The sequence below is a fragment of the Peromyscus californicus genome, unplaced genomic scaffold (assembly GCF_007827085.1).
Source record: "Peromyscus californicus insignis strain IS unplaced genomic scaffold, ASM782708v3 Scaffold_13__1_contigs__length_99412109, whole genome shotgun sequence".
Taxonomy (NCBI): Eukaryota; Metazoa; Chordata; class Mammalia; order Rodentia; family Cricetidae; genus Peromyscus; species Peromyscus californicus.
This window is the reverse complement of record NW_026294424.1, coordinates 29,315,948-29,340,369: the sequence shown is the minus strand read 5'-3', so window position 1 is coordinate 29,340,369 and position 24,422 is coordinate 29,315,948. Positions and strand designations below refer to the sequence as shown.

At 40.4% G+C, this 24,422-nt stretch overlaps 1 pseudogene; it reads right to left on the bottom strand.

Moving 5' to 3' along the window:
• Positions 1-552: 552 nt before the first annotated feature.
• LOC128109029 (vacuolar protein sorting-associated protein 29-like) lies at positions 553-1,039 on the bottom strand (annotated as a pseudogene).
• Between the last annotated feature and the right edge of the window lie 23,383 nt (positions 1,040-24,422).

Genomic DNA, 24,422 nt, shown 5'->3' with positions numbered 1-24,422 from the left:
GATAAACCTGGAAGAAAAAGCCCAAAATTGGGAGCAGGGGGGAAGAGAAGGGCTGGAGTCTTGGGTTCGAGTTGTGTCTCTGTTGTTAATTAACTGTCGCCTTGGGTGAGGCATGGAGATTCTACTTGTCTCCACTCTGTTTTCTAAAGAAGACTTGATTCGATTTCAACCTCTCTCAGACCCTCTGATACTGAAAGGGAAAACATTGTAGGCTTAGGGGTTGATACTATCTTGTTTTGGGGTCTTGATTTTCTGAACTCTTAATTCACAGGGGTCACCAGAAGTAACCATTGATCCTGGGTTATTAGTTCGCTCTTCCCATTCTGCTGTATGAAAAAGGGCGTAACTTACTATGCGCTGGATTTTATTGATAAAACCATATATTGCAAACTAAATATATTCTTACAGTTTACAAGCAACCTAGAGTAACTATGTATTAACAAAAGATCGTTTTTACTGCAAAATATTATTAAAGTGATATAATTTGATGTTAAGTTATTTCATTTGAACAGAAAGATGGGAAGAGTGGAAAATTATCACAGCAGCCTGGCTCTATGACTTTTTGTATTCAATTCATTCTTCTTTCTCATGACTTCCAATTAGCTGATAGACATAAGTGACCACTGTAGAAGGCTAGATGTCCATCAACACGAGTGACAGACCTGTATTTGTTTCCAATGCATAATATGCTCCAGTAGCAGAACCTGGGTTAATGTAGAATTTATTTTCATGCTCAAGTGTGTGTGTGTGTGTGTGTGTGTGTGTGTGTGTGTGTGTGTGTGTGTCCTGAGAAAAGTTTGTCAACATGAAACTGGAACAGGGCTAAGACAGCCACATCTCTCCATCGAATAACTTTGTGTCCATGGATTTTGAACTTACGCACAGTTGTAACTTTCTGTTCCAGATAATTTGGTTTCTCATCAAAGTCTTCTCTCACAGTATGAACACACCAGCCAGCCTTCAGATACTCATAACATTCTTTTGTGGAAAGGCTTTCAGTGCATAGAATGTACTGAATCTTTTTTTTTCTTGGTACCATTTTTAAAATTTAGTTGGCAAACTGTTGTACCAACCAGGCTTTGCTGCCTCTCTCTTCCTCAGACTTCTGGGTAACCTGCTCATTTCTCAATTATTCTTTTTTATAACTTCTTATTTTATATATGGGATGCGGCATGTCTTATTTAGGCAAGGACAGTAATTAAAGTTTGTCTTCAGTTTCTTTCTTCTCTTCACATGGTCTGTTTCACTGAGTTCCTACTCTATTCATTTCTTTTGATTGTGTTTCTCAATTTAGAGGCTTTCTTAAGCTTCTGATATTTCATTGTCCAATTCTATTTAGGGAATGAGTCAATAGTAAGTTGGCTGGATGTTTGATGTGTTTCTGAATTAGTTACTTTACTCACTGTTGTAATGAAGTATCTGATAAAAGCCACTCAACTGAGAAATGGTTGATTTGTCTCACAGTTCTAGGGAATAGCCCATCACAGTGGAGAATGCCTAACAGCAAGGAATGTGAGGCAATTGGTAATTGTGCTGTTTATATTTTTGTTAACTTGACACAGCTAGGGTCATATGGGAAGGGAGATGGGAAATGCTTGCCTCTAGGCAGGTCTGTAGGGACATTTTCATAATTAATGATTGACATGGAAGGGCTCATCCCCTTGTGGGGTAGTTGAGTAAGCCAGTAAGCAGTGTCTTTCCATGGTCTCTGTTTCAATTCTTGTCTACAGGTTCCTGCTTTGAATTCCTGCCCTACCTTCTGCCATGGTGGACTGTAGGCCACAAGGTAAAATAAAGACATTCCTTCCCTGTTGCTTTGGAAAAGAGGTTCTGCTTTTGTTTCTACAGGAAGCAAGAGGCTATGGATTTGTTCCAGGTTAAGATGGATCATATTTGATCAAGCTGGACCTCCTGAACTTCAACAGATTGTACCGATCAACAAAGGTTATGGCCAGTCTTCTCAGGACTTGATCATAATTCTTAATTTTCTCAGGATCCCCATAAGATTGCCAGCACCCTCAATCAGCAGGAAGTAGTAGGAGAAGCTATGCCCAAATTCCCAAAATATTGTTTATGAATGTTTATTTTTCTTTAAAGCAGGTTCATTATAAATACAATCTCTTTCTAAAGAAGAAAAGGGATGATGCTGAAGATACGATAGGATGAAAGGGTAGATTTAGATTTCTACTTTTAAAGAGCAACAACTTGTTTAAAATGTTTTATGTTGCTGTAGATTCTAGTTTATTACAGATTTAAAGTTAATTTTGTTATATTGTATGTATATTTCTACTCTTGTTTAAGATATGTTTATGCAACTCATTTAAAATTTTAATGTGTATTTAAGAAAGATTAATAATTAGTCATTTATGATAGTGACACTTATAGTTATGTTAGTTAAGTTTTCTAGGTATACATAGATATATTTCAATTAGGTAGGTAATCTTCAAACACTTCAAAGACCTACAAAATATGGCATTTAAAATGTCTTAAGAACTTAGACTTTCTGGACAATGAGACATGTCTACTCCTGGCAGCATCGATTTACTTCAGAGAGGAGGATGGGCATCAAACACATTCCATATAGAGTCAATCTTCTTCTTGGCAAAAATAGCCATTTGGGCAAGAAACTGTTCTTACCTTTGACTGCTGACAAAATGTTGTATCAACTTGCTTGATAACTGTTTTGTTATATGTAATTTTACTGTTAAAGCTAAAACCTTCTTTTTTGATTAGATACAAAAGGGGAAGTGCTCTGGGGTGTATTTCTGTATGTTGTAAATATGTGTTGCTCTGACTGGTTGATAAATAAAGCTACATTGGCCTATGGCAGGGCAGGATGGAGCCAGGTGGGAAAAATCCAAGACAGATAGGAGAGAAGAAAGAAGAGTGGGGCAGACACTGCTAGCTGCTGCCAGGAGAAGTAAGTTGTAAAGTACCCATAAGCCACAAGCCACATGGCAAGGAATAGATTTATAGAAATGGGTTAATTTAAGATAAAAGAACTAGCTAGAAAGAAGCCTGCCATGGCCATAGTTTGAAAATAATATAAGCCTCTGTGTGTTTATTTGGGTCTGAGCACCCATGGGACTGGGCAGAACACAGGAAAACTTCCAACTACACTTCCCAAGTTGCTTTTGGTTATCATGTTTATCATAGTAATAGAAACCTAGCTAGGAAAGTCACATTGCATCTGCATTCAGGAAACAGAAAAAGATGAATACTGGTGTTTGGCTCACTTTACCGTTTTCTTTTTATTCCATCTGGAACCCTAGTCCTTGGCATGCTGCCTAACATGATTGGGGTGAGTCTTTCTATGTCTATTAACCTAATCTAGAAACTCCTTCACATGTGTACCCAGAAGGTCTAGATTCTGTTAAGTTGGTGGTTAATATTCTTAACTATCACAAGTTCATCCACTGTCAACTTGGTATTTAAATATCCCCCCCCCTCGTGTGTGTGTGTGTGTGTGTGTGTGTGTGTGTGTGTGTGTGTGTGTGTATGAATTGCAGGCATGCACATACTTGTGTGAGTGTGTGCATATGGAGGCCATGAACATGTCCAGTGAGATTAATATGCTATTGTCCATCTTATTTTCTTAGACAAAGGACCTGATTGCTAGTGAGCCCAAGTGATCCAACTCTCATTTTCCCAGTGCAAGGGTAAGTAGCCTATGCCAGTGTGCCAACCTTTTCTTATTGGTGCTAGAGAGTGAACTCAGGTCCTTGTGCTTGTGTGCAAAGCACTTCATCAACTAAGCTAACTACCTCGTCCACAAATATATCACATTAAAGCCGTGACCTTCCACTTCTGGTTCCCACAAGCTCACAGCCATTTTATAATGCAAAATGTATCCAGTCTAACATCAAAACCCTTCATGGTCTTTAAGAGCCCTATTACTATTTAGAAAGGTAACTTTTCTTCTGAGACTCAGGAAATCTCTTGAACCTGAGAGAGTCCCTGTAACATCAAGAATAAATTATATACTTTCAACCTACAATGGTACAAGTAAACATTTGCATTCCGAAAGGGAGGATTGGGGGACACCAAGGAAAGATTGGACTGAAGGAAAACTGAAACAGGGCAAACATTGAATTCTGCAGTTCTGTGTCTAGCATCTAGGACTCATGATGAAATCATTTCAGTTCCTATAGTGGAATATGAGTTGAAGATGGGTTATATTCATTTATGCTGTGAAATATTTGTTTAGTAATGCAAAGATGTTACATTTTTTAATATTACATTTGTTTAACTCTGTGAAGCTATGTTACTATGTCTGTCTAAAACACCTGATTGGCCTAATAAAGAGCTGAATGGCTAATTGTTAGGTAGGAGAAAGGATAGATGGGGCTGGCAGGCAGAGAGAATAAATGAAAGAGAAAAGAGGAGAAAGGAGAGAGAAAAGGAGGAGAGGAGGATGCCAGGGCCCAGCCACCCAGCCACCCAGCCACCCAGCCACCCAGCCACCCAGCCACACAGTCACCTAGCCACACAGCCAGCAATGGACTAAGAAGGAAAAAAAAAAAAAAGACATATAGAATAGTGAAAGATAAATGCCCAGAGGCAAAAGGTAGATGGGATAATTTAAGTTAAGAAAAGCAGGCTAGAAATAAGCCAAGCTAAGGCCAGGCATTCATAAGAAAAAATAAGTCTCTATGTATTTATTTGGGAGCTGGGTGGTGGGCCCCCAAAGAGCAAAGGGTAAAAAACAAAACAAAACTACATTTTGGAATAGCCACCTAGAGCCCAAGAAAGCTGAAAAACAAACAACAACAACAACAAAACCCAGACACAGCTCCTTTAAGAGTTTCTGCTTTACAGCCAGCCCTTGAGTGGTCAATAAGTTAAGTTAAAAAAAAAAAGAAGAAAAAAGTTAAATAAAAAACACCCACCACTGGAATGCAGTTCCTGGTCAAACTAACCTCCAACCTCTGGACCTAGCCTGTGGGCATAGGCTTGGCTTTCACAACTGGAGAGGTGGGACAGAGCCAGCCACCAAAGCCCCAGGGGAGGTCCTAGTCATGCAGCTTAGCAGTTTGAAGGCTCATGTGGTCAAAATGCTAAAAGATACACAGTAAAGGAAAACTTCTAAACATATTCCAGTGTGTTTAACAATATGCATAGGCTTAAGACAAGAGAAGGGTATAGATAGTTATATAAACAATAGTTTAAAAATAATAAAGCCAAGTCTTTAAAGAGAGTAAAAGTAATATAAAAGAAAAGGCCATGTAAGATGGGAAATACACAGGGAGTCTCGATCCTATATAGTGTTGTGTTGATGTTGAATTTTTTTGTTTACTGATAAGCAAACAACAGCTGCTAAGAGATATGGGGTTGAAAGGACTGCTGAAATAAACCAGTCTAGATATTTTAAGAATGCCTTAACTTTAAAATGTAACTAAAAAAATGCATTGCTTTGGAGAGGAGGTTTTTCTTTTATTTCCATAGGAAACAAGAGGCTGTGAACTTGTTCCAGGTTAATATGGATTAGGTTTGATCAAGGGAGACCTCTTGAATCTTGACAGGTGGTATATATCAACAAAGGTTACCATTGGTCTTCCTAGGACTTGGCCATTATCTCAATTTTCTCAGGGACCTCTAAAGGAGCCTTTGCCCACAGAAACAGGAAGCAGTCTAGAGAAGACAATGCCCACATTCCCAAGAGGTGGTGTGAGTGGTTGTTAATTATTTGGTGGGTTATGGATGTTTGTTATCATTTAGGGGAATATAGGAATATAGGGTAAAAAGACAATTGTTAATCTCAGATATTTTGCATTGGCATGAATTTTGGTATATTGATACAAATTTGAAGTTGTTTTTATTGCACTGTTTATCTGTTTCTAATCCTATTTGGGATGTTGTGTTTGTGCAGCTCATTAAAAAATGTAATGTACAATTAAGAAACAAGGCTAGTAGTTAGTCTATAATAATCAAACTTGTGGTCACATTGGGTATGTTTTCAAGGTTAAACAGGTATATTTTGGACAGATTAAAGGTCTTCAAATGCTTCAAAGTGAGAGGACCAGGTGGCCAAACCAGAGCCATAACAGGTTCCCCTGGCAACCCTGACATGGATCAGGCCTTAGTTTCAGTTCACTAGAATGGGCTGGAGCTGAGCAAGCAATTCTCAGGAAAACCAAAACTTAGAGGCAGCCAATTAAAAGGTGCCCCCAGCCTCCTACTAGCTCAGCAGGCACCCCAAGCCCCTTCTGCTGGTTCAGCAGATGCCCCCTCCAGACTTCTACTAGCTAAAGATAGCTTTTCCTACTCTCTCATCACCAAGCCCCTAGACACTAAACCCCCTACCACCACCTCCCACCAATCAGCTCCTAGACTAATCTTTCCTCCACCAATCAGCACCAGATTAATCCCTCCTCCCTGGAATTCTCCTAACTCTGCTTAAAAAGGAGTCTACAACCTCCCTTCAGGGTCACTATTTACCACCCCATCATGCTGGAAATAAATGCTCTTGCTAGATTGCATACGTGACTGTTGGTCTTTCTTGGGGGCTTCTCCCAGGCCCTAACACAAAGACCTATAGAATATGGCATTTAAGATGTTTAATAACCTATGATTTTTCAAGACAGTGAGACACATTTGCTCTTGGCAATACCAATTTACTTAATAAAAGGATGATGGGCATCAAAGAAACTTCATATGGAGTTTGCTTTCAATGTGGCAAGTACACAGGAAAAAGACTGTTGAACTTTGCCAAGACAAGGTGGGACAGTCCTTCAAGATTCCTGCTTCACAGAAGAGTCTGCCAGATATTCTACAGGACACAGAGGAAAGTAACTGATGAACTTTGCCAATACAAGGCAAGAAAGTCCTTCAAATTTCCTGCCAGATATTCTAGGCCTATAGGCTGAAGATAGATGCCCCAACATTGCGGATTAACTTTGGGTGACTGTCCAGGCAGCCAGATGTCTCTGTTGTTATATAATATTGCATCATTCTGGGGTCTTTGATGGAGATAAAGTTTAATGTTTACTTTTCCTTAGTTACGACAGAAAATACATTAGGTATAAAACTTTGGAATCACTGTAGGGAAAAAAAAAAAGGGATCAGTCAAAGAAATCCACTCTGGCCCTGAAACCAGAGCTAGTAAAATAAACTCACCCTGGTCTTGAGACCTGAGCCAGTGAAAGAAACACTTTAGCCCTGAGCCCAGAACCTAAGAAACACACTCTGACCCTGAAACCAGAGCCAAAGAAACATACTTTGTTCCTAGAATCAGAGCCAGAGAAAGAAATATTCCCTGACTAAAACGGGCCAGTGAAAAAAACACTGATCAAATGACCAATGAAACCAACCAATCCCTGAGGATAAAATCTCCCTGGAGAAACTCTGCCCCTCAGAAGCCCTATATAAGCCCCTCTGCCTGTTCAGTTGTTGACTGTCCTTTCCAACCCTGGCAGAGGCAGCCATTCTCCTGGGCTTTTCCTTCCCAAGTAAATCTCTTTCTTAAAAGGGTTTTGGGGAAGATCTTCTTTTGCTGGTGCAGAACAAAAGAACCTGCTGAGCTATTATTCCCGTAGGGGGACAGAGCAGAAAAAAGTAACAACTTTTCAGAGCAGCCAGAGGAGATTGCTACATTTTTGCAGGGGTTTCCTGGTTTAGCAGAGTGAAGCAGAAGAAGCAACATCTTGGGTGAGAGAGAAGAATAAGCAGAGCTCTGCTGGGAAGGAGTTATATCTATGCAAAGGATTATGAAGAAGATCTTAGAGGTTAGCCTCTACTCTTAAAATTCTTTGTGAGGACAAACTTCTTGCTTACACTTGTGATGGAGGCTGTCAACAATACCACTAGAGTTACAAGTCTGGGCTATCTAGCAAGCTGCAGGCTAGCCTGAGCTACAGTGTAAGTCTGTGTCATAACCTCCTTTCTTCCACCCCCAAATCCTGTTACTTTTTTTTTTTCAGTGCCAAGGTACCTCTCTTCCTTTCTCAACTCTGCAGTATAAATTAGTCAAAATCATCCAAATAAGGAAAATGGTGCAGACTCCTCTTGTTCGTATTGTATCAGTCCCATTTACTCCATTGCTAAAAGGGAGTTTGTGCAGAGCCAGTAACTGATTGTAATTGTTTTCTTTGGTACTTTAACCCAAGGCATGAACTATACATAACTATACTTAGGAATTTAGGAGGGCCAGTTTCGCTCCACTGTTTTGACAGTCCCCATGTGCAAACATGATTCTTCATTCCCAGATGACTCCCCCATGTTTTTCTCTTCTTCCCTTCCTCCTTTTGTATGAACCCCATCTTTTTCCTGCAAGTACAGTGAGTCACAGTCTTAGAGCTCTGAGTTCTTGCATGGTACTCATTCTGTATCTTCCTTCGTGTGTGCTTGTTCTGGTTTTTTAATTCCTCTATTTTCTTAACATTTAAAACAATTAACATCTAATTAATATACCATTGCCCTTTCCTTTCTACCAGCCCCCATGTGAGCTTATTCTTTTACTGTAATTTTAACTTGATTTGTAGAAGAGACAGAAAAGAAATCCATGTGTTCACTGGTCATGTTTCAGTAGACATAAAAAGTAAGATTCAGCTATCATTCTTGTTGAAATGAGTAAATATGTCAAGATAAAGCTGAAGAAGAACAAAACAGTGAATTTATTGCGTTTCTTCTTTGTGTGAATTTCACCTGACTTTGTTATCTAAGAATTAGAGTCACATAGTCCTATGTTGAAGTGGATGCTACACAGCTGTTAACTATTTTTGGGGAAATGATTAAATTACTACCAGGTTGAGCTTTGGTTCTGATGGCAGGCTTGTTCTTAGTGGACAGATACTGTGTGGTTCCATCACATTGAAATCATCCAGGTGAGCAGTTTTAGAAAATAATACAAGGACCCATCCCTAGGTGAAGAATATCAGTGTCTTTATAATGGATTTCTGTTGTCAGGATTTAAACAAATCAAAATAAACCACTTAGTGAAGGGTTGGTAGCACTTCCCTATAATACCAGCACTGGAGAGGCTGGAGTAGGAGGAGCTTGATCTTGAGGTCAGCTTGCGATATGTAGCAAGATCTTGTGTCAACAAAACAGAGCCCGGTCAATGAACACCCACCTAAGTTATCTCAACGAATAGGTGGGTGGTTTGGTCATTACAATGTATTTGAAGAGCAATTTGTGGCTTATAGGGTTTTATACATTGGTTTTGAAATTTTAGGTGATGCAGGCTTTATCTTGTTAGTTCTGCTTCCCTGAGACTTGGACTCTGCAATTTTGAGGTGACATCTTACATTATAACAATGTTGGCAGGTAATTCTTACTAAAATGATCTGTTTTTATTTAAAAAAGGAACACTAATTTTGGAAGACTATGTCTCCAGGTATCTTTTTAGTCTGATCTTTAGATTCTTGTCTTTACATCTAAGCATCTCTCCTGCCTGACTATAACTTCTCTAAGAGTTAGGCTCTCTTAAAGATTATTTATTATTATTATTGTGTATGTATATTTGTGTGCATGATCTGCATGTGTGTTAGAAGACAACTTTGTGGAGTTGGTTTTTCCCTTTTAACTGTATGTGGACTCTGGGGTTCAAACTCAGGACTCCAGGCCTCTACTGACAGTGCCTTTACCCCAACAGTCATCTCACTGGCCCAAGAGTGAGTTCTTCCTATATAAATATGTCATACCTGAGCCATTTCTCCAGCCCCTTTGCTTCAAAGGTAATTGTCTTAGTGATTTTCTTGTTGCTATGACAAGCTATGTCCCAGGAAGGCTAAGGCACAAAGGTTTACTCTGATTTACACTTGGAGGGAATCTATTTTATCACTGTGGGGAAGACATGGTGGCCAGATGTTCACGTTGCATATACAGTGAGGAAGCAGAGAGCTATGAACGATGACGCTCAGCTTGCTTTCTTCTTTTTATTCAAGTCTGGAAGCTGGAGTGGCTCTTCCCATCACAGTCAGCCTAATCTGGAAAATCCCTCACAGATCTACCCAAAGATTTATCTCCAAGGGGATTCTAGATCCTATGAAGTTGACAATCAAAATAAACCATCGCAGAAAATGAAGTTAAATCTCTGTTGCTCATTGTGTCATAAAAATTCATGGTTAATAGTATTAATGCTTTTTCTGAAATCAAATTGTGTACATTAATTGAAGAATACAAGGTAAGCTCAGTTCTGTGTTTTATCTGTTTCTTGCTTTGAATTCAGTGAGTCTACTGAAGGAAAAGCCTGGTGATGTAATTATGCTGTACAAATGGCTTTTAAAACTTCAGGATCTTTTTTGCTGGATCAGTGTAATTGGATCAGCCCCTTAGCTAAATTCTGCCTTGGAGCAATCCTCAAATGCCCATTTCAATGATGGCTCTAATCACTATTAACTGTCACATTGTTGGAGGAAAAGGTAAGTATTACATCATTAGTTAGCTCTGCTCTGAGTGGGTATCTAATCCCGTGATTCATGTGTTGGATAGAGGGAGTGTTCATGGTGCACTTACTGCCATACATGCTGATAACCATTTGTAAGTGGTCAAGATCTTCTCAGTAAATTTGCTTAGGTTCAGTTTGTCTTTAGTTCCAGAAGTTTCTTCTGAATGAAGAATGTCCAAGATAGTCCATTATCTTTCTAGTAAAACAGAACAAACATTCAAACTTCTCACATAATTATTTTAGATGAAGTAGAATATGCACATGAAATTGAACACTTGATCTGTATTTTCTACAAAATGTGTTTAACCTTTTGAAATTAAGACAAACCTGGCTAATTTTGTGACATAGTCACTCAACATTGGGAAAATTGCTTATTGTGCCTAGTGTAGGAGACACAGCTTATAGAAAGCATTAGAAAAACCAGAATTGTTAAAAACACATACCTTTTCCTCAAGAGAAGAAAATGACTGATGTCTGCTCACCTGGAAGGCTGGCATGGATGTTGTCTAACAACCTGGTGATCTTTTGCTATTTTTAGAAATTTTATTAATTTATTTTACATCCTGACTGCAGTTTTCCCTTCCAAAATCCTGTTCTCCCAGTTTCTCCCCCCACCTCTCCCTCCCCCATCCATTCCTCCTTTGTTTCTATTCAGAAAAGGACAGGCCTCCCATGGATATCAACAAAACATGGCATATCAAGTTGTAGTAAGACTAAGCACCTCTCCTTGTATTAAGGCTGGGTAATGTAATTCAGTATGAGTAATAGGCTCCCAAAAGCCTGTAAAAGAGTCAGAGACAGCCCCTGCTCCCACTGTTAGGAGTCTCACAGGAGGACCAGGATACACAACTGTCACATATATGCAGAGTGCCTAGGTCAGTCCCATTCAGGCTCCCTGGTTGTCTGTTCAGTCTCTGTGAGCCCCTATGAGCTCAGGTTACTTGATTCTGTGAGTTTTCTTGTGGTGTCCTTGGCTCCTCTGGCTCCTATAATCCTTCCTCCCTTTCTTCAGCAGGATTCCCCAGGCTCTGCCTAATGTTTGGCTGTGGGTCTCTGCATCTGTTTCCATGAGCTGCTGGGGGAAGCCTCTCGCATGACAATTGGGCTAGGCACCAATCTATGAGTATAACAGAATATCGCTAGGTATCATTACACTGACTTTGTTTTTTTCTTTCTGCAGTCATGTTTGGTTCTATCCTAGGTCTCTGGGCCATCCAGCCTCTTGGTCCCAGAGTTCTAGGCAGTGTCAGGGGTGGGCTCACACTCCTGGCATGGGTCTGTGGCTGGAACAGATTGGTTGGCCACTCCCATAATCTCTGTGCCACTGTTACCCTAGTACATTCCATAGACAGGATGGACTGTAGGTAGAAGTTTATGTGGCTGTGTTGGTGTGCCAATCCCTCCCCTGGAAGTCTTGCCTGGTCACAGGAGATGGCCAATTCAGGTTACATATCCCCTTTTGCTAGGAGTCTTAGCTGGGATCATCCTTGTAAATTTCTGGGCGTTTCTCTTGCCCCAAGTTTCTATCTCACCTCAAAATGCACCTCTTTTACAGTCGTCTCTCGGTACTCTCCCCCTCTATCTTTCCCCACCTGGTCTCTCATGTTCCCATCCCAACCTGCCCCCAGACCATTCATAAAATCTCTTCTATTTCCTTTTCCTAGGGAGATCCAAGTGTCCCCCCTTGAGCCGTCCGTGTTACTTAACCTCTCTGGGTCTGTGGATTGTAGCTTGATTATCATTTACTAATATCCACTTATAACTGAATACATACCATGTTTATCTTTCTGTGTCTGGGTTACCTCACTCAGGAAGACTATTTCCTAGTTCTATTCATTTGCCTTCAAATATCATGATGTCATTTGTAACAGCTGAGTAATACTCAATTGTGTAAATGTACCACATTTTCTTTATCCATTTCTTGGTTGAGGGACATCTAGGTTATTTCCAGGTTCTGGCTATTATGAATAAAGCTACTATGATCATAGCTGAGCTATTGTCCTTGAGGTAGGATGGAGAATTCTTTGAGCATATGCCTAGGAGTGATATAGCTGGGCCTTGGGGGGTAGATCAAGTATCAATTTTCTGAGAAACCTCCATATGTATTTCCAAAGTGACTGTACAAGTTTACACTCCCAACGGCAATGGAGGAGCGTTTCCCTTGTTCTACGTTCTTTCCAGCATGAGCTGTTGCTTATGTTTTTGATCTTAGCCATTCTGACAGATGTAAGATTAACTCTCAGTGTCATTTTGATTTGCATTTCCCTGTTGGTTAAAGATGTTGAACATTTCTTTAAGTGATTCTCAGTCATTTGAGATTCTTCTGTTTAGGTATGTACCACATTTTTAAATTGGATTATTTGTTTTCTTGGTGTCTAGTTATTGAGTTCTTTATATATTTTGGAAATCAGCCTTCTGTTGGATGTGAGATTGAAGATCTTTTCCCATTCTGTAGGCTGCCATTTGTCTTCTTGATGGTGTCCTTTGCCTTACAGAAGCTTTTCAGTTTCATGAAGTCCTGTTTACCAATTAATTGTCAATCTTAGTGCCTGTGCTATTGATGTTCTATTCAGGAAATTGTCTTCTGTGCCAGTGTCTTCAAGGTTATTTCCCACTTACTCTTTTTTTTTTATTTTGCAATACAATTCAGTTCTACATATCAGCCACAAATTCCCTTGTTCTCCCCCTTCCTGCCCCCCTCATTTCCCCCCAGCCCACCCCCCATTCCCACCTCCTCCAGGGCAAAGTCTTCCCCGTGGACTGAGATCAACCTGGTAGACTCAGTCCAGGTAGGTCCAGTCCCCTCCTTCCAGGCTGAGCCAAGCGATCCTGCATAGGCCCCAGGTTTCAAACAGCCAACTCATGCAATGAGCACAGGACCTGGTCCCACTGCCTGGATGCCTCCCAAACAGATCAAGCCAATCAACCGTCTCACCCACTCAGAGGGCCTGATCCAGTTGGTGACCCCTCAGCCATTGGTTCATAGTTCATGTGTTTCCATTCCTTTGGCTATTTGTCCCTGTGCTTTATCCAACCTTGGTCTCAACAATTCTCACTCATATAAACCCTCCTCATTCTCGCTAATTGGACTCCCAGAGATCCACCCAGGGCCTAGCCATGGATCTCTGCATCCAGATCCCTCAGTCGTTGGATGAGGTTTCTAGCACAACAATTAGGGTGTTTGGCCATCCCATCACCAGAGTAGGTCAGTTCGGGCTGTATATCGACCATTGCCAGCAGTCTGTTGTGTGGGTATCTTTGTGGATTTCTGTGGGCCTCTCTAGCACTTTGCTTCTTCCTATTCTCATGTGGTCTTCATTTACCATGGTCTCCTATTCCTTGTTCTCCCTCTCTGTTGTTGATCCAGCTGCGATCTCCCACTCCCCCAAACTCTCTTTCCCTCAACCCTCGCCCTTCACTACCCCCACTCATGTCCAGGCTGTTCATGTAGATCTCATTCCATATCTCTGTCATTGGGCGATCCCCGTGTCTTTCTTGGGGTCCTGTTTTCCAGGTAGCCTCCCTGGTGATGTGAGTAGCAGTCCAGTCATCCTTGTTTCACATCTAGTATCCTCCTATGAGTGAGTACATACCATGTTTGTCTTTCTGAGTCTGGGTTACCTCACTCAGGATGATTTTTTCTAGATCCATCCATTTGTCTGCAAACCTCATGATGTCATTGTTTTTCTCTGCTGAGTAGTATTCCATTGTGTATATGTACCACATTTTGTTTATCCATTCTTCAGTTGAAGGGCATCTAGGTTGTTTCCATGTTCTGGCTATTACAAACAATGCTGATATGAACATAGCTGAACAAGTGCTCTTGCAGTGTGGTTGAGCATTCCTTGGGTATATGCCCAAGAGTGGTGTAGCTGGATCTTGGGGGAGATGGATTCCCAATTTTCTAAGAAAGCGCCATATTGATTTCCAAAGTGGTTGTATAAGCTTGCATTCCCACCAGCAGTGGAGGAGAGTTCCCCTTGCTCCACATCCTCTCCAGCATAAGGTGTCTTCAGTGTTTTTGATCTTAGCCATTCTGACAGGCATAAGGTGGTATCTCAGAGTTGTTTTGATTTGCATTTCCCTGATGATTAGGGATGTTGAGCTTAAATGTCTTTCGGCCATTTGAGTTTCCTCTGTTGAGAATTCTCTGTTTAGTTCTATAGCCCATTTCTTAATTGGACTGTTGGGCATTTTGATGTCTAATTTCTTGAGTTCCTTATATATTCTGGATATCAGTCCTGTGTCAGATGTGGGGTTGGTGAAGATCTTTTCCCATTCTGTAGGCTGTCGCTTTGCCTTGTTGACCGTATCCTTTGCTCTACAAAAGCTTCTCAGTTTCAAGAGGTCCCATTGATTGATTGTTTCTCTCAGTGTCTGTGCTACTGATGTTCTATTTAGGAAGTGGTCTCCTATGCCAATGTGTTCAAGACTACTTCCTACTTTCTCTTCTAGCAGGTTCAGAGTAGCTGGATTTATGTTGAGGTCCTTGATCCACTTGGACTTAAGTTTTGTGCACGGTGATAGATATGGATCTATTTGCAGCCTTCTACATGTTGATATTCAGTTTTGCCAGCACCATTTGTTGAAGATGCTTTCTTTTTTCCATTGTGTACTTTTGGCTTCTTTGTCAAAAATTATATGTTTATAGGTGTGTGGATTAATGTCAGGGTCTCCAATTCGATTCCATTGGTCCACATGTCGGTTTTTATGCCAGTACCAAACTGTTTTTATTACTGTAGCTCTATAGTAGAGCTTGAAGTCAGGGATCGTGATGCCTCCAGAGGTTGTGTTATTGTACAGGATTCTTTTGGCTATCCTGGGTTTTTTGTTTTTCCATATGAAGTTGAGTATTATTCTTTCCAGGTCTGTGAAGAATTGTGTTGGTATTGTGATGGGGATTGCATTGAATCTGTAGATTGCTTTTGGTAAGATTGCCATTTTTACTATGTTAGTCCTGCCTATCCATGAGCATGGGAGATCTTTCCATTTTCTGACATCTTCTTCAATTTCTTTTTTCAGGGACTTAAAGTTCTTGTCATATAGGTCCTTCACTTGCTTGGTTAGTGTTACCCCAAGGTATTTTATGTCATTTGTGGCTATAGTAAAGGGTGATGTATCTCTGATTTCCTTCTCCGCTTCTTTGTCCATTGTATATAGGAGGGCTACTGATTTTTTTGAGTTGATCTTGTATCCTGCTATGTTGCTGAAGGTGTTTATAAGCTGTATCAGTTCCTTGGTGGAATCTTTGGGGTCACTCAAGTATACTATCATGTCATCTGCAAATAGGGAAAGCTTGACTTCTTCCTTTCCAATTTGTATCCCCTTAATCTCCTTATGTTGTCTTATTGCTCTGGCTAGAACTTCAAGTACTATATTGAATAAGTATGGGGAGAGTGGACAGCCTTGCCTCGTTCCTGATTTTAGTGGAATTGCTTTGAGTTTCTCTCCATTTAATTTGATGTTGGCTGTTGGCTTGCTGTAAATTGCCTTTATTATGTTTAGGTATGTTCCCTGTATTCCTGATCGCTCCAAGACCTTTATCATGAAGGGGTGTTGGATTTTGTCAAATGCCTTTTCTGCATCTAGTGAGATGATCATGTGGTTTTTTTTCTTTGAGTTTGTTTATATGGTGTATTACATTGACGGACTTTCGTATGTTGAACCACCCTTGCATCCCTGGAATGAATCCTACTTGATCATGGTGGATAATTGTTTTGATGTGTTCTTGGAGTCTGTTTGCCAGTATTTTATTGAGTATTTTTGCATCAATGTTCATGAGGGAGATCGGTCTGTAGTTCTCTTTCTTTGTTGTATCCTTGTTTGGTTTAGGAATCAGGGTAATTGTAGCCTCGTAGAAGGAGTTTGGTAATGTTCCTTCTGTTTCTATTGTGTGGAACAATTTAGAGAGTATTGGTATTAACTCTTCTTTGAAGATCTGGTAGAATTCTGCGCTGAAACCATCTGGTCCTGGGCTTTTTTTGGTTGGGAGACTTTTAATGACTGTTTCTATTTCGTTAGGGGTTATTGGACTATTTAAATAGTTTATCTGGTCTTGATTTAACTTAGGTATGTGGTACCTATCCAGAAAGTTATCCATTTCTTTTAGGTTTTCCAGTTTTGTGGAATAGAGGTTTTTGAAGTATGACCTGATGATTCTCTGAATTTCCTCAATGTCTGTTGTTATGTCCCTCTTTTCATTTCTGATTTTGTTGATTTGGATGCTCTCTCTCTGTCTTTTAGTTAGTTTGGATAAGGGCTTGTCTATCTTGTTGATTTTCTCAAAGAACCAACTCTTTGTTTCATTAATTTTTTGTATTGTTCTCTTTGTTTCTATTTTATTGATTTCAGCTCTCACTTTGATAATTTCCTGGCGTCTATTTTTCCTGGGAGACTTTACTTCTTCTTGTTCTAGAGCTTTCAGGTGTGCTGTTAAGTCACTAGTGTGAGATTTCTCCAACTTATTTATGTGGGCATTTAGTGCTATGAATTTCCCTCTTAGTACTGCTTTCATAGTGTCCCATAGGTTTGGTTATGTGGTGTCTTCATTTTCGTTGATCTCTAGGAAGTGTTTAATTTCTTTCTTTATTTCTTCCTTAACCCATTGGTGATTCAGTTGGGTATTATTCAGTTTCCATGAGATTGTAGGTTTTCTGTAGTTTTTGTTGTTGTTGAAATCCAACTTTAGACCATGGTGGTCTGATAGAACACAGGAGGTTATTCCAATTGTTTTGTATCTGTTTAGATTTGTTTTGTGGCCAAGTATATGGTCGATTTTAGAGAAGGTTCCATGGGGTGCTGAGAAGAAGGTATATTCTTTTTTGTTAGGATGGAATGTTCTGTAGATATTGATTAAGTCCATTTGAGTCATGACATCAGTTAAGTCCTTTATTTCTCTGTTAAGTTTCAATTTGGGAGATCTGTCCAGTGGTGAAAGTGGGGTGTTGAGGTCTCCCACTATTAATGTGTGGGGTTTTATATGTGATTTAAGCTTTAGTAATGTTTCTTTTACATATGTGGGTGCCCTTGTGTTTGGGGCATAAATGTTCAGAATTGAGACTTCATCTTGGTGGATCTTTCCTGTGATGAGTATGTAATGCCCTTCTTGATCTCTTTTGATTGATTTTAGTTTGAAGTCTATTTTGCTGGATATCAGGATGGCTACACCCGCTTGTTTCTTAAGACCGTTTGATTGGAAAGTCTTTTCCCAGCCTTTTATTTTTAGGTAGTGTCTATCTTTGAATTTGAGATGTGTTTCTTGTATGCAGCAGAAAAATGGGTCCTGCTTTCATATTCATTCTGTAAGCCTATGTCTTTTTATAGGTGAATTAAGTCCATTGATATTGAGGGATATTAATGACCAGTGATTGTTCATTCCTGTTATTTTTTGGTGGTGATGTGTGTGTACTTCTCTTCGTTGGGGTTTACTGCTGTGGCTTTATCTATTGCCTGTGTTTTCGAGGGTGTATCTGACTTCCTTAGGTTGGAATTTTCCTTCTAGTGCTTTCTGTAGGGCTGGGTTTGTGGATAAGTATTGTTTAAATCTGGCTTTGTCATGGAATGTCTTGTTCACTCCATCTATGATGATTGAAAGTTTTGCTGGGTATATTAGTCTAGGCTGACATCCATGGTCTCTTAGTGTCTGCATTACATCTGTCCAGGTCCTTCTGGCTTTCAAAGTCTCCATTGAGAAATCGGGTGTTATTCTGATGGGTTTGCCTTTATACATCACTTGGCCTTTTTCCTTTGCTGCTCTTAATATTCTTTCTTTATTCTGTACGTTTAGTTGTTTAATTATTATGTGGCGAGGGGACTTTTTTGGGGGGTCTAGTCTGTTTGGTGTTCTATAGGCTTCTTGTATCTTCATAGGCATTTCCTTCTTTAAGTTGGGAAAGTTTTCTTCTATGATCTTGTTGAATATATTTTCTGTGCCCTTGAGTTGGTATTCTTCTCCTTCTTCTACCCCTATTATTCGTAGGTTTGGTCTTTTCATGGTGTCCCAAATTTCTTGGACATTTTGGTTCATGACTTTGTTGGCTTTAGTGTTTTCTTTGACTGATGAATCTATTTCTTCTACTGTATCTTCAACGCTAGAGATCCTCTCTTCCATCTCTTGCATTCTGTTGATTATACTTGCATCTGAAGTTCCCAATCATTTACTCAGATTTTCTATTTCCAGCATTCCCTCTGTTTGTGTCTTCTTCATTTTTTCTATTTCCCTTTTCAGGTCTTGGACTGTTTCCTTCATTTGTTTCATTGATTTTTCTTGATTTTCTTTCAGTACTTTATTGTTTTCTTCCAGGACTTTATTGATTTCTTCTAATTTGTTTGCCCTTTCCTCTAGTTGTTTACAGTGTTCTTCCCATTTTTTTGTCTTTTCCTCTACACAAGCCTCTAGCTTCTTCATGATGTCATTCATAAGGCTGTTTTCTTCTGCTTCTTCCAATTTCTGATGTTCAGGTCTAGGTGTTGGAGGAGGACTAGGTCCTGGTGATGCTGTATTGCTATTCATTTTGTTGTATGTGTTTCTGCCTTGACGTCTGCCCATCTCCTTGTGGTTCGTTCTTGGCCTTATCCGCACACTTGGTTCAGACAGAGCTGACAGATTCAGGAAGTCTGTCTCTCTTGTCTAGATGGGAGCTCTCTTGTCCAAATAGGAAGTCCGGGGCAGGATGGGAGGTCTTGTCCTGAAGGGAAGTCCGGGGCAGGATGGGAGCTCTTCTCTCTCTCTCTCTCTCTCTCTCTCTCTCTCTCTCTGCTCCAGAAGGGAAGTCCAGGGTAGGATGGGAGCTGGGGGCCAGCCTCTAAGTCTCAGGAAGAGGCTGGGGGCTCAGGCGGGTGGGCGTGGGAGCAGGGCATGGAGATTGTAGGGTCTGCCAGGGGTCTTGGAGAAGGGGATCCTTCCTGGTGGGGCTAGAAGGGAACCTGCCCGGTGGCCAGAACCTGGGGCCATGTTGGACAGGTCTTCCCCGGTGTGGCTGGTGCCCAGGGATCCCCACTTACTCTTTTATCAGATTCAGTGTATCTGGATTTATGTTGAGGTCTTTGATCCATTTGGATTTGAGTTTTGTGCAGGGTGATAGATATGGAGCTATTTGCATTCTTCTACATGCAAGTATCCAGTTATATCAGCACCATTTGTTGTAGACACTGTCTGGATAAAAGATTAACTAAAAAAAAAAAAAAAACCAGATATAAACAAAACAGCAGCCCTCTTATATACAAACAACAAATGAGCTGAGAAAGAAATCAGGAAAACAACACTCTTCACAATAGCCACAAATAATATAAAATATCTTGGGGGTAACTCTAACCAAGCAAGTGAAAGACCTATGTGACAAGAACTTTAAGTCTTTGAAGTAAGAAATTGGAGAAGATATCAGAAGATGGAAAGATCTCCTATGCTCATGAATTGATAGGATTGACATAGTAAAAATGACCATTTTACCAAAAGAAATCTACAGATTCAGCACAATCCCTATTAAAATCCCAAAACAATTCTTTCCAGATCTTGAAAGAACAATACTCACCTTCATAAGGAAAACCAAAAAACCCAGGACAGCTAAAACCATCCTATTGGTTTAAATATTAAGGCAACTCCATGTAGTTAAAAGGGAGGTTTATTTTGTGGGGTAACTTACAAGTGAAGGGATAGGTTACAGGGTCTGAGAGAAATGAAGCACAGTCCAGTGATGTTCTCTGGAGAACTCTGCTCAGTCTACCTCCAGCATCCAGGATCCAGGAACCAAGAGAGCTGGCCCATCCAGATCTCGGGTCTTCAGGGGTCCTCTCTCGGCTCCACCTTGTAGGCATGACAGTTACTGAAGCCTCAATGAGGGTAGCACTTTCAGGTCAAAGCTGGAATGGCTACCCACTACACCATCCTGTACAATAAAGGAACTTCCAGAGGTATCACCATCCTTGATTTCAAGCTCTACTACAGGGCTATAGTGATTAAAACTGCATGGTATTGGCATAAAAAACAGAAATATGGATCTTTTGCTATTCTGTAGAGCAGCCTTCACTGGAATTCCCTACCTCCTGAACATTATTTAGACCCTAATCCTCAGCTTTGTCTCTCAGTGATTAGAACACATCCTTATGAAAGAGGTCCCATGTACTCTGCATCCTCCATCAGTAGAACTCATCCTCATGCTTATTACAAATCCTTCCTCCTCAGGCCCTTATCCTGAACACTGTTACTTGTGAATAAGGACCCCTTCATATTGTAACAGGTGCTTCGCTAAAGAGATGTGCTTTGCAAGAGACTTTTCTCTGTAGCCATATTTAAAGCTTTATTATGATAATTGTCATGTGGAAACATTTCCCCAAAATTTTACTGAGTTGAAATGTGTAATGAAAATAAACCACTTGGTCAGACTCTAGAAAATTTGACCCAGCACCTGCTAAAGTGGTACTGACCTGAATTCTATTCTTCATCTCTCTCAGATAGTTTATATCCCTACCAGCTGTGATGCTCATGGGGACCCCAACAGCCTAGTCAATGTTTATTTCCTGACTGATATATATTACGTATCTTTCTTATGATTAAATGGAATAAGCATGTTTAGCATATGGTATATTGAGCTACTCAATAAATAGAAGCTATAATCACTACCGTATAGTTAGTTAGCTCAGTTCAGTTTCTCTGGAATATATATTGTATATCGGAGGCAGTGAGTTGTCAACCTAATTCTTCCATTGTGTCTTTGCACTCTTCCATCATATCTTGGCTCGCAAAGCTTTAGGAAAAGAGAAATGCATTTCCAGTACTAACATAAAACACAAGCCTATTTGCTTGCCAGGTTAGTAATTTCCTGGCTAGCTGTTAGTCTCTGGTGCACTAATTGAACTGAAATTTACTTGTCAGTATAAGATTGAAAAATATAAATGGTATAGAAAAATGAATTATATAGTATTTGAAAGTATTAATTAAAATATTTTATACCTCTCTGGCATTTCTAGGAGACACATCTCAAAGAAAAGCCACTGCTTCTCTGACTCTCACACTCTTTCTGCTCCGAGCCTTGGGTACAGGAATTGTCTTCTGGATACATCAGTTGGGACTGGGCACCACATCATCTCTTGTTTTCTGCATTTTGTTGGGTTATGGGTTTTTGTAGTGGTCTCCATCTGTCGCAAAGAGAAGTTACTTCGGTGAGGGATTGACAGCTACAGTTATCTGTCAGTATAAGGATAAATATTTAGAATGTATTTGGGAATCATGATGGGTTAGTAAAATAGTGGTTTAGGTTCTCCTCCAAGATTCCTACTTCATTCAACATGGCTACCTAAACAAGACCTGAAGGAACAATGATACCAACTGACATTGTTAGGATCCTGCTCTCACTCTTCCGGGTGTAACGTCTTACATCATCAGGGGCCTGGGGCGACTGCTTACTGCTGCATGGTCACTCAATCTCTGCCTTAAAAAGTCAGATGTGGACCCCTACCCCTCTCTTTCTGTTTCCTCTCTGCGGTCTGCTCTGCCCCGCTTCCCTCCCTGACCAGACCGGGGTCCTCCCCTGCTTCCCTCCATTAAAGCTCTAAAAACTTAATATTGGGTTCTGCCGTGGCCGTGACTCTTCTGCCGACCAACCAGCACTGTTCATCCTTTCAGACTCGCTATTGTGAAAGCAGGAAGCTAGAAGCACCCAAGTTCAATAAGAACTACAGGCAAGGGGAATGCTGAGAGTGGGAGGATGGTCTTCCCCAGAGAAGAGTGCTCCCAATTGGTTAGCCAATAGCAAATGGTCAGCCTTGAGATCATGCTGCATCCAGGTAACATTATAAGGACTGAGAAGGTTGTATTTATATATTTAGACTATATATATATGAATAATATATATATATATGAACAATTAAAGAAAAGGGGCTATGAATTTGAGAGGAGGGGTGCATGGGAGGGATTGGAGAGAGGAAAGGGAAGGGGGAAACAATATAATTATAATTTTGAAAAATAAAAAGAATTATTAAAATATTTTGTAATCTATTTTCTTCTTATTGAAGGATAAACTATGTATGCTGTATTCTCTTTCTGTGGGGCACTTAGTTTCACTAGGGTAATTTACATGTGTTATTTTCCTGTCACAGAGAATTCTAAAAGGCACTTTTAGGCTTATAAACTCTGGCTATGAGTCAGTTTGAACAAGGAGACCTTGAGGGTCTCATCTTCTCCAAGGCTACACGCTATCATCCTAGCTGCTGCTGCTGCTGCTGCTGTGTGTGTGTGTGTGTGTGTGTGTGTGTGTGTGTGTGTGTGTGCATGTTGAACATCTAAATCCAGAAACAAGGAGGAGAAAGGAAGATATAATAATCTCTATATAACTATGCTATGGTTTACACTTTCAGAGAAGCTATTCTGAGTAGCAAAAACATTTTGTTTCAGAATATGAGCTTATCACCTGAATTCTTTTTTCTTTTTACTTCAGGCAATTTCAGTAAGGCGAGCAGTACAGATGCACAAGGGCTAGCCATTTTCATCTTCTAAGAACGCCATTGGTGGCTGAGGACACTGGAAGTTAATAAGCATCTGCACTTCATTGTGAGCTAAGTCTTTTAGAGTGCTTTCTTTCAAATGCTTGGGTTGCCCCCCTTGTCTCTGAAGATCTCACTTGACTGATGAGAACTAAGGAAGTGAACAGACCCAGGCAGAGTCCTGCATGAAGGGTAATGTGAGGGGCAGAGGTCCCAGAGGAAGGGGCAACATCACTAAACATAGGAAGGGAAGGGGAATGAAAAGCCACAATCATTTTTTTAAACTAACAAAAGACCAAATATCTCTTTTAACGCTTAACTGAAATGATCCCTGATCTTGATTGAGATCAAAAGACAAAGTAAGAGAAGTTGGCAGAAAGAAAAGTCTCTGGCTTCTCTGCTTTTGGGACCCCTTATATCTGGCCATAATCCTCTGTGAGAGGAAATTTTAAGCCAATCAACATCTTGACTTTAATTTCTACTTTGTAACTTGAAATGAACGGCATGGCTGCTGTTCATTTCCACTGCTTATTTAAATCACCCTGTCATGTGTGTGATACAAAAATAGAATTTTTAATGTTAAACACCAGAATGGGAGCTAGAGAGCACAGAATCAGACATGTTTCGTGTCAAGTATTGCCTCTTAAGAAAAACTGCAATGCAGCATTTCAGTACAACAGAAGAACAGCCTGGACACTGTGTTCGTGCATCTGAAGAATGAGCCGAAGGTTCCTGTTGCACCTTTAGTGAGAAGGCTATACGGATGAAATCTGGAGCTGATTTGGAAAGGGAAAATGCTCTACAAATGTGAGGCACCATCACCCTGTGTCTGGCTGGTGACAGACACTGGACAGCACAGGGATCCACGTTTCTCTTGCCACTGGCAAGGACTGTTGGGAAATTCACGTTTAGTTGTCATGACTGAAGGAACAGTTTGCTTTCTTCCTGTTCCATCTAATCCTCACCTGTGAGGTAAAACCTTTCGATGGACAGCATACTTTCGGTTTCTATGGGAGGGAAAAAGAAAGACGACTGGGTCTTTATTACAAGCCCCCAACCCACAGCTTTTCCTGATTTGAAAAAAAAAAGGGTTTAGTCTCAAGTCTTTTCCAAGAGACTCCTACTTTCTGCTCAGCACCCAGGTGTCACATTTGAGTCAATCAAGATCAGTGTTGTTCTAGTTTGGTTTTGGTTTTGGGTTGCTGTGATAAACACCATGCCCAAAGAAAGTTGGGGGGAAAGGCATTTCTTGGCTTACAGGTTACAGTCATCATTGAGGAAAGTAAGGGCAGGAGTCATAAGGCAAGGCTACTTGCTGCCTTGCAAGTTCCCTTCCTAGGCCTCCTGCCTAGGAGTTGCATCACCCATAGTGGGGTAGGCACTCCTACATCAATTAGCAGTGAAGAAAATGTTCCAGAGACATGCCCACAGGCCACTCTGAGGGAAGCAATTCCTCAGTTGAGGTTCCCTCTTCTCAAGTGTGTCAAGTTGACAGTACCTATCACAGAGGTGTTGAGACTTAAAAGCACTTCTTGTTTGAGTCAGAATTATACAAGAC